This window comes from Camellia sinensis, chromosome 2 (genome assembly GCF_055761805.1).
Source record: "Camellia sinensis isolate YWXY chromosome 2, ASM5576180v1, whole genome shotgun sequence".
NCBI lineage: Eukaryota > Viridiplantae > Streptophyta > Magnoliopsida > Ericales > Theaceae > Camellia > Camellia sinensis.
In genome coordinates this window covers 156,370,663-156,380,608 of record NC_138962.1, presented here as the reverse complement: position 1 = coordinate 156,380,608, position 9,946 = coordinate 156,370,663, and positions in this window count along the sequence as shown.

The window sequence follows — 9,946 nt, the reverse complement described above, 5'->3', positions numbered from 1 at the left end:
ACAAGCCACCACGTCCTAGTGCTTTATCTTCATCTCAAGCAAGTAGTAATTCTAATTCTAAAACAAGATGTTTCACTTGTCATGGTTATGGTCATCTATCTTTTCAATGTCCCACAAAGTTAGTTGTTATGATTGAAAGGGAAAGTCCAAAAGAGGCAAAGGAGTCTAATATGTCACCACTTGAAGAAGACGTTTGTGATCCACTTGATGCTAATTATGAGACAAGTTTTGATGATTTAGATGACTTGATGAGCTTTATCTGTCCTCTTATGGTAACTACTAAACAAGTTTCCAAGTGTGACGAAGATCTTTATCATAGAGGGAAATTTTTTCAAACAAGAGTCAATTGGGAGGGGCAAATCTGTTCATTGGTGATTGATACTGGGAGTTGTACTGATGTGGTATCCGAAGACGCTGTTAAGAAGTTAGGGCTAATAACTGAGCCACAGCCAGAGCCATATCATGTGCCTTGGATTACTAACATAAAGTTAAAGGTTGACAAGCAATGTCCAGTCACATTCACCATTGGGAACCTTAAGGAGACAATCATGTGTGATGTTTTGCCACTCAAGCTTTGTTACATACTTTTGGGTAGAACATGGACATGGGATTGTGATGCGCATCATGCCGGACGTGCCAACACTTACTCCGTCATTGATGGAAAAAAGAAGTATACTCTTACATGTGCTACAGATGAGCAAACACTGAAGTTGAAGAAAAGTTCTTTCCTGATTCAACGAATTTCTCCATGTGATGGCATTCTTGGACACGTTCCCAACTCGTTGGAGCCGAGTTTTTTTCAGAGGGGGAGAATTGATGCAACATCTATTACATGGTTAAACAAGTATGATAGGTTGTGGAAACCCAACACAAAATCTAAGGGTCCTATGTTCGTCAAGATGCCTTTTTGGTCCAAAAAGAAGTGTCCATGGTAGTGTTTAGTAGGTAAAGGTATTATGGTAACTTCAGTTTTGCTAGACATGGGATTGTAGGGTTGCCCATAGGTTTTATTTTGGGTCAAGTTATTAAATGGGTTATTACATATGGGTTTTATTATGTCTAAAATAATCTTAGTGGTCAAAGTCCAAGTTTCCTATTTTTATATGAAGTAGAATTAGAAGTCATTAAAGTTTCCTATTATGATTGAAGTGGAATTGGAAGTCATAGTTGGTCTAGAATATTAGTAGTTGCTTAATAATTTTTTAGTTTCTAAATTTGAGAAATAGTCCTTATAGAATTAGAAAAGTCTTTAGCCTATAAATATATATGTAATCACAATGATTCAATAACAGAGTTAATATTATGAAATTTTGAGATTGTGTTTGTGTGATTGGCCTATCCTTTGTGAGGGTGATGCACTTCTCTTTCTTTCTCTCTTCTTCTTCTTCTTCTTCTATCCAGCAAGGTTACTGTTCACGTCACTGTTCACAGTGCTTAGAACAACCACCCAACTGTCCCTAAACACTTGTGTTTTCATTTCGAAACCCTACACCTTTTTACAAATCCTTAAACTCCTATTTTTTTAATTACTTTTGCAGCAACAAAATCCCACCCAAATCCAGCCCTATAAATCTATTGTTGCTGCTGCCAATATATTTAGACCGAGCTCATTACTTGTAGGAAAGTAATCTCTACTCGTCCTACATCATATACAAAATAAGTTAATTACGAAACACACAACTTTAGAAAAATTAATAACTTTGTATAATTGTGACTTACATTTATGGAAACTTTATAGGCAATTACAGTCCACAATGCTAGAAGTCATTCCTTTCATTATATTAATTATACGACAAGACGTACTTCATTCAATCAGATTGAAAGGAAAGTATATATTGTTGAGGTAAATATCAATATCTAAATTACTTTGATAATAATTAATTTTTAAATTTATATTTTGTGTAGGTAAATATTAATATCTGAATTACTTTGATAATAATTAATTTTTAAATTTTCAGATGACTGCTGGAGGGCTGGCCATTGATAAAAGGAGTGTTTGGAAATATACACGCAATCGAACTGACCCTAATGTTAGGCCAACCGTGGTATGTTGCCTGAACATTACCACACTACTGAAAATACTCGAGATAGTGTCTTCCATAAGGTGGTTGGTCAAAACGGGCATGGATATTGTTGTACTTACGGCAAGCATGTGCTTTGGAGCATGGTGTATGGAGATGCATCTAAAGTCATCACGGTCAGGATCTTAGTTATCGACTGTTGCTGAGATCACTAAGCAGGTTAGTACGGAGTTGAGACAAGAGCTGAGGGATGAGATTAGAGAGGAATTGAGAGAGGAGATGCGAGCAGGGCTTTCGACATAGATACGGCAAATGAAAGTTGAAATGTTGGCTATTGTGTCCTAAGAAGGGAGTACAAATCACAACAAACAGGTTTGGTATAAATTATTTTTTATAAATATCTAATTTCAGCACAATTCTATCATTGATTATAAATACGATTAATGAAGAATACCACGAATATCATAGATACCGGATGCATTGAGTGGCCACCATGAACCTACGGATTATGAGGCCGATGAGAATCCATGTACACCATTACCAAATGATGAGGTAAAACTTGTCGTTTAGAGACTTTTTTTTTCAAATAGGTTGACTCACTAAAATGGTCAAACGGCATCGGATGTCAACAAAACTTGACACACACGATGAACGAGGCACAAATGACTTGTGGGCGAAGATGGAACTCAAAATCGATTCTCAGTTTTGAATCTAGAGCCTAATTTCTATTCATGAAAACTTGTTCTTTAGAAACTTTCTTTTCGAACTGGTTGACTCACTAAAATGGTTAAACGGCGTCAGATGTCAATGAAACTTGACACACACAACGTACTAGGCACAAATGACTTGTAGGAGAAGACGAGACTTGAAACCAATTGCCGGTTTTGAATCTAAAGCCTAATTTCTGTTTATGAAAACTTATTCTTTAGAAACTCTTTTTCCAAACCGGTTGACTCCCAAATTTTCGTTTGTAAAAACTTGTCCTTTAGAAACTCTTGTTTGAACCGGTTGACACAATAAAATGCTCACACGGCTTCTGATGTCCAGGAAACTTGACACACTTGACTAACTAGGCAAAAATGACTTGTAAAAGACGGAACTCGAAATCGGTTCTGGTTTTGAATCTAGAGCCAAATTTTCGTTTGTGAAAACAAGTCCTTCAGAAACTCTTTTCATCTTTTGTGTTTATTCGATTATTGTTAGATTTTAGCACAATGTGCTCAATCACTCCCTGATTTTGATAGTATTATCATCATTGTAGGACGTAATTAAAGTTTTTTTTGGATACTTTACGTATACCAGTAGTCCAATTGGTGGAAGGACTTCTTATTATAGACGATTCGTTGTGTGAAATTGATAGAGTTCTAATTAGCCTTGAATATTGCAAAGTCTTTGTCTTAAAAGCGAAAAGCCGAATGCTCTTTTGGAAACATCCCGAGGTCTAAGAACAGTTGGAGAAGTTGTTGGAAGATACATTGTTTGGTGCTCGATTCATGTATGTTACAATATTTTTTTTTTGTATTTATTTATTTATTGAAATAAATATCAAATGTTTTACATTTGCTATAAGTTTGAAATTAATTATATTGTAAATGATGAGTTTTTTCGGTGTTTCTTTTTGCAGATGGAACTCTTTTTGAGTACATGATGATATCTTTGCATATCGATATTGGAACTTACTGTTGATATTAAAACAAGTTATAATATATGTTTTTTTTTTTATTTGTATTGTCAATACTTTTGTTTTGTTTTAGATACAAAAATTTAAATTCTTGAATATATAAAAAATTATTAGTATTGTTGGAGAATGTTTTATATAATTTTGTAAAGAATATTTAGTTGACAATTGTTAAAGGATACATATATATTATTTTTTGTATGATTTTGTGAATGTGGATGTGTGTGGATGTGAATGTATTTTATTTTAGAAAATATTAATGATTTGTATAAGGAATAAATTAATAAATTATATATTGATTTTATGAAAATAATTTTATAGTTAACGGGGCGCACTTTATTCCCTTTGTTTGTGCCTCCATGGGGCTTATATTGTTAGTCTGAGGATTGGGTAGATGGTGTTTAAGGCTTGGTGTAAAATTTGATGGCAATAAAAGTATTGGGTCTACCTAATTAATAAAAGCCCCAACCTAATTAAAAATTTATTACAAAATTTTTATTTTGTCTCTATTAAGCATTTTTTTTCTCTCTGTGTTGTGTGATTAAAGTAATATTAAAGTTTAATTTCTCAGCCTTATCAATAAAATTATATAAGTATTAGATATAGAATTAGATAATTTAAATATTAACTTTTTGCCACAAATAATAATAGAAAAAAACAATATATTAATTAAATTATAAAAAGAATGTTGTGAAAAACATAAAAACAATCAATTAATAATTATAAATGAAATTTGACATATAATATTAGATAAAGGCGAATACACGTAGTCATTTTAGAAGATAAATAAGAAAATACTATAGATAATTACTCTTATCCTCATAAAGAAAATTCACCATAAGAGGTAACACTCACTTTTTAAAGATAGAATTAAAATTTAAGTTTTTTTGAAATAAAATTTAAATTAGATTAGGGTTTTTTACCAATTTATAATGTTTATGAGCTTATATTTTATTTTTGTAACCTTTTTAGGGATTAAATAGGTTTGGTTCAATTGATAGTTTATCAACTAAATATATTTTAATCTATATATATTTTGGGGATTTAATACACTGACAATTTGACGATAATTTAGAGGTATAAACTGTAATAAACCCATTACACTAACCTTAAATTTTGATTTTTTTTTAAAAAAAAAAAAAGTTTTGATATAATTATGTTAATTTTTCTTTTAATATGGTTAAATGGATAAGAATTAATGTAAAAATATAAAATAATTTGAGATATAAGTTGTGAGTAAAAGAAATGAGAAGATGATTTTTTTTATTCATGTAATTAGTAAATTATTATTCAATATGAGACACAGTATTTCAATATAATTATACTAGTATATTACTCGTGCTATGCACGAGTATAAATAAATAATCAAAAAATTAGTTTCTAAATTAAAATAATAATATAAAGTTTATTTAAAATATGTTGTAAAAGTGATTTATGATCAATTAATTTTTATTAGATTTACACTAAGAGAAGATTTTTATTCTAATGTCATTAATTGTATTTTCTAAATTCTTAATAAAAACCTGCATGTCATAATTTAATTGGTAAAATTTAGATAATAAATTACAAAGATTTTATTTACAATAAAATATAAATACATTTCATTTGAAAGTTTCATAATTTTAATTTACCATATGATAGTAATAAATTATATTTTTTAATATACTAACTTTTTCTTATTTTGTAAAACCTAAAAATTTGTTTACTTAAAATTGTTGTCATAACTCTTATGTGAAAACGGATTAGAATTGACTTGTGGTGTTGGACTAAAAATTAGAAGTGACCTGAAAGCTAGTTGACTGAATATTTATACTAATGTGACATTCACCTAGTAATTAAAAATTGTCTTGATTATTTAAAATTATCTTTAACGGTTTGTAACAGGTATGAGTTAGTTTGAGAGTTCTAATATGAGATTAAATATTAAAAATGAGTCTAGAAAATTTAGATCGAGTCGATTTTTTTTTTCCCAACATTTCGTGGGTTAAGCCTATAAGACCTCTTATTTTAATAACTCAATATGATAAAAAAAACAATGATCTTAATGTTTATGGTGCTTTTTGTCAATCAATAAAAAATATTTATAAATATTAAGAGAATTACATTTGAACAAATTCAAACATAAATTTTTTTCTTTAAACCTCTAAGACCTACACATTTTGTTTGATTCTATCTACATCACTAATCTTTGGAGGTTTCATGATTTTTTTTTTTTAATGGAATGCTTGTTTGCTATAATATAGATATATAGATTGAAATATCGATGCATATAAAATTATTAAACATCAAGAAAAAAAAATCCATGAAAGATGTAGATTAATTCCTATATTTTAGTAGTATAAAAATTCAAATTTAAATTTATATCTTAGTTAACTTTCCTTTTCAATTTCTAAATTTAAATTTTTAAATAAATTAATTAACTTTCTTTTTAAAATGTGTAAATCAAGGCATAAAAGTTATTTAAATTTTTAAATAGATTAACTAACATTCTTTTTAAATTGAAATTTTTAAATGAATTAATTAACTTTCCTTTTAAAATGTGTAAATTAAGGAATAAAAGCTATATAAATTTTTAAATAGATTAATTAACATTCCTTTCAAATTTAAATTTTTAAATGAATTAATTAACTTTCCTTTTGAAATATATAAATCAAGGCATTAAATTTTTAAATAGATTAATCAACTTTCCTTTTAAATGGATTAATTACTATTTTTTTAAATGATTCAATAAAAGTTAACCAATAGATTTTTTTTAATTATTTAAAAAATAAGAATTCTAGAAAAATAGTATGAGGGTTTTAAACTTCACGGGTGCCTTTTCAATAAAAACTCTATTTTACTTATATAATACTAGTGTTTCACCCGTGCTATGCACGTGTTGTATTTATAATTATTTGTATATATATTTTGATAACAACTAGGGAATTTTGACCAAATCTCTCAAAAAGCATGTGGGTTGGCAAAAGTTAATAAATGCTAATGAGGGGATTTTGATTAAATCTCTCAAAAGGCATGTGGATTTAAAAAAATTAATATATGCTGATTTTTTTAAATTAAAAATTTAGAAAATTAATATTGTGATATTGGAACTCCCACAAAACTTGTGAGTTAGAAACTCCATTTTCTTTATACAATATATAGATTAAAATTATAGAGTTTATTATATATATATATATATATATATATTTCAAATATAGGGGACAGGTATAATTTGTGCTAAGAGCATCTCTAATGTTAGATTTGATTAAAAACACAAATTGCCTCTTATAATTATAAAAATTACATTTCATCTGCTGAGATTTTTAATTTTATAACATATTATCTACTTTATTAATAAATTATTAAGTTAATTAACAGTTTTTAAGGATGTTAAAAAGATATTTTAATTATAATTTAAGTAATTTTATTATTGTATAGAAAAATAATTATTAATTTTATTTTTTAATTAATTCTATACAATTTATATTTTGAATAAATCTCAAAAAATATATTTATAATTTACTTAAAAGACATTAATGATAATATAAAAATTAAATTACACGACTATTTCGTCCAGAACCTTCCTTTTAAATTTCATAACTATATATTCAGAGCAAACAACACTAGCCGCCGCATACAGAGAATAAAGAGGAGTAGGAGAACCAAAGAATTGCTGCGAAAACTCGCATTTTCAGGTAATTCCACTTTCTCTCTCCTCTTTCCGGAACCAGCCCACCGTAACCCTACAATATTTGTCAACGATAAAAGCAATAATATGTTATTGTTTTTCCATTTCGCGATCTCAAGAAAAAAAGAGAGGGGTTTCGTGATATGCACAAAATCATCACAAAAAAACAGTAATCTTTTCCAGTTAATAGCTTTCCCTATCTCATAAGCATACATATATAGTGTTAGCGTCTGTATATGTATGAAGTATCTGTTCTTTCTCTAGGGCAGAGGGGTTGTTGTTGGCAGCCATTGAAACATGAATGAACTGAAAGATCAATCAGAAAAAATATTCAGAAACAAGAAGTCACTCATCAATCAGAAAAAATATTCCGAAATTATTGTACATTTTCAATTATATACTTCCGAATTATTTACAAAATTTTTGATACTTAATTTTTGAATTTTTTAAATTAAATCGGTTCTGTAGCGCCGAATGTTTTACAATTTTTCAGTACATGATATCAGAGTAGTTTATGCAAGCAATGGATAAAGTGTAACAATGGAGTGTAGCAAGTAATGGAAAACAATAGAGGTAGTGAGAAACAATGTAGGAACTAAGTTTTAATTTTTGTTCTTTTTTTGTTTTTTTTTTTTAAAGTTGTTTTTTAAAGATATGTATAGAGAAAATCTAGATTTAATTTGTAGTGTGTATTGATGTCCATTATGGTCAGTTTGCTTCATGATAAAATTATCATGATTTTTTTTTCCCATTAATTGTGTACACAGAGACAAAACAGTGTGGAAATAGAATTTTCCATAATAAACAAAGACTAGATCACAAGGCCCAAAGACATGCCCCCTCAGTAGTCTTCAGGTAATGTTTCTATTTCATTGTCATTGCTAGACATGTTAATACTTCTTAGGTGTTTACATTTTTTTCTTCAGTTCATCTTTGTCTAGATTCAAGTTCACTATTTGCATTATTTTTTTTGCCATGCATTATTTTTATTAGCATATATATATGTTTTTTTTTATTATATTAATGAACAAGAACTTTTGGAGTGCAACTGTTTTATTCTCTAATAGGTTTCAATGCTTGGAAACAAGAGTAAATTTCTTATATATATTTTTTCTTTTCATTTGTAATAAAATAGGTTGTTTTCTTGGAAGTTTTGATGGCATGAGTGGAGTCGGGAAAAAAAAAAAAAAAAGGTATTCTTTACTTCTCATTATCTTGTGTGTATTTTCCTTATTTAATTAGATTGTTTTTTATATTATTTGTATTTAATGTTTTGTTTTCGTTTAAATGTTTCAATAAATAGTTTCTCTACTCTTATAATAATGTTGCATTTTACTTGGTAATTTGATGAAACATTTTTATTGAGAAAAATAAAAAATCTGTTTAAATGTTTCAATCAATAGTTTCTCTACTCTTATAATAATGTTGCATTTTACTTAGTAATTTGATGAAACATTTTTATTTGAGAAAAATAAAAAATCTGGTTAACATATTGTGTAGCTCATGTATTAATTTGTTTGGTCTTTCTTATTTTATCTTTTGTGGTTTTGGTGGTTAACCAACCGTTGGTTCTTGCACATTTTGGTTTGAAAACCTTTACTAGAAATTATCAGTAGAGTAATTACAATCCAGTGGGGATTTTTTAAAAATAGCAATAGACATGCAATGGTTTGTCACTCCATTATATCTACCGTAGTTGCAGAGACCTACTGCGGCCTTTCCATCTTGCATGACATCCCAACATGCCATTTTTTTGGTTGTGCCGAACTGTTATAGTTGTGGGTAGTCAGCCATTTGATTGAATCTGTGCCTTCTCATCCTACTTGGTTTCATATTGAACCTGTGGAGTATTTATGAGCGGCATTGATGGGTCATTACACACACCAAAAATCAATACTAAACTGTACCAAATTCCTTTGAATAATGAAAAGCCCAGGTATCGATTTATAGGGACAAATGTGAAATTAAACTAATTTAATTGCTAAATCCCTAAATTAATTCTGATCAAAGAGCTGATTGTTTATAAACTAATGCTAATTAAAAAACTAACAAATTAAACTAGCGATTAAAAATAAAATTGGATTACTGATTTTGGAAAAACCTAGGGTAATGAATTCACCGCTGACTACATAAATAAAGTTTCAATTTGAAAATTAATTATGTTACGGTTCGAACCAAATAATACTTCGCAATTACAAGTTCGGAGCATTGATCAAGAGAATTATCACGTTCAATGTATAGGTACGAACCATTTCAAGTTGCACGAGTTGTTCGCTCTAAACTAGAGTAGCAAAACGACTTGTCCCTCGTAGTATGGCTTGTCTCATACCTTGAATATGAAAGAATAGAAAATCATTGAATGTAAAGCATTCAACAATCACAGAATGTAGAATACTTAAAAAAATAATGGAAAATATATATAAAAACTTCTTAAATACCATACAACTTGTTCAAACCATTACATAATCAAAACCAAAAAGAAAACCCTATTTACTTGGCTAGGTGTAGCCTAACTTTTTTGCACCCCCTTTTAGGAGACGAAATAGGCCTACAGTATCGGACTCCTGTGGTTCTGAATTT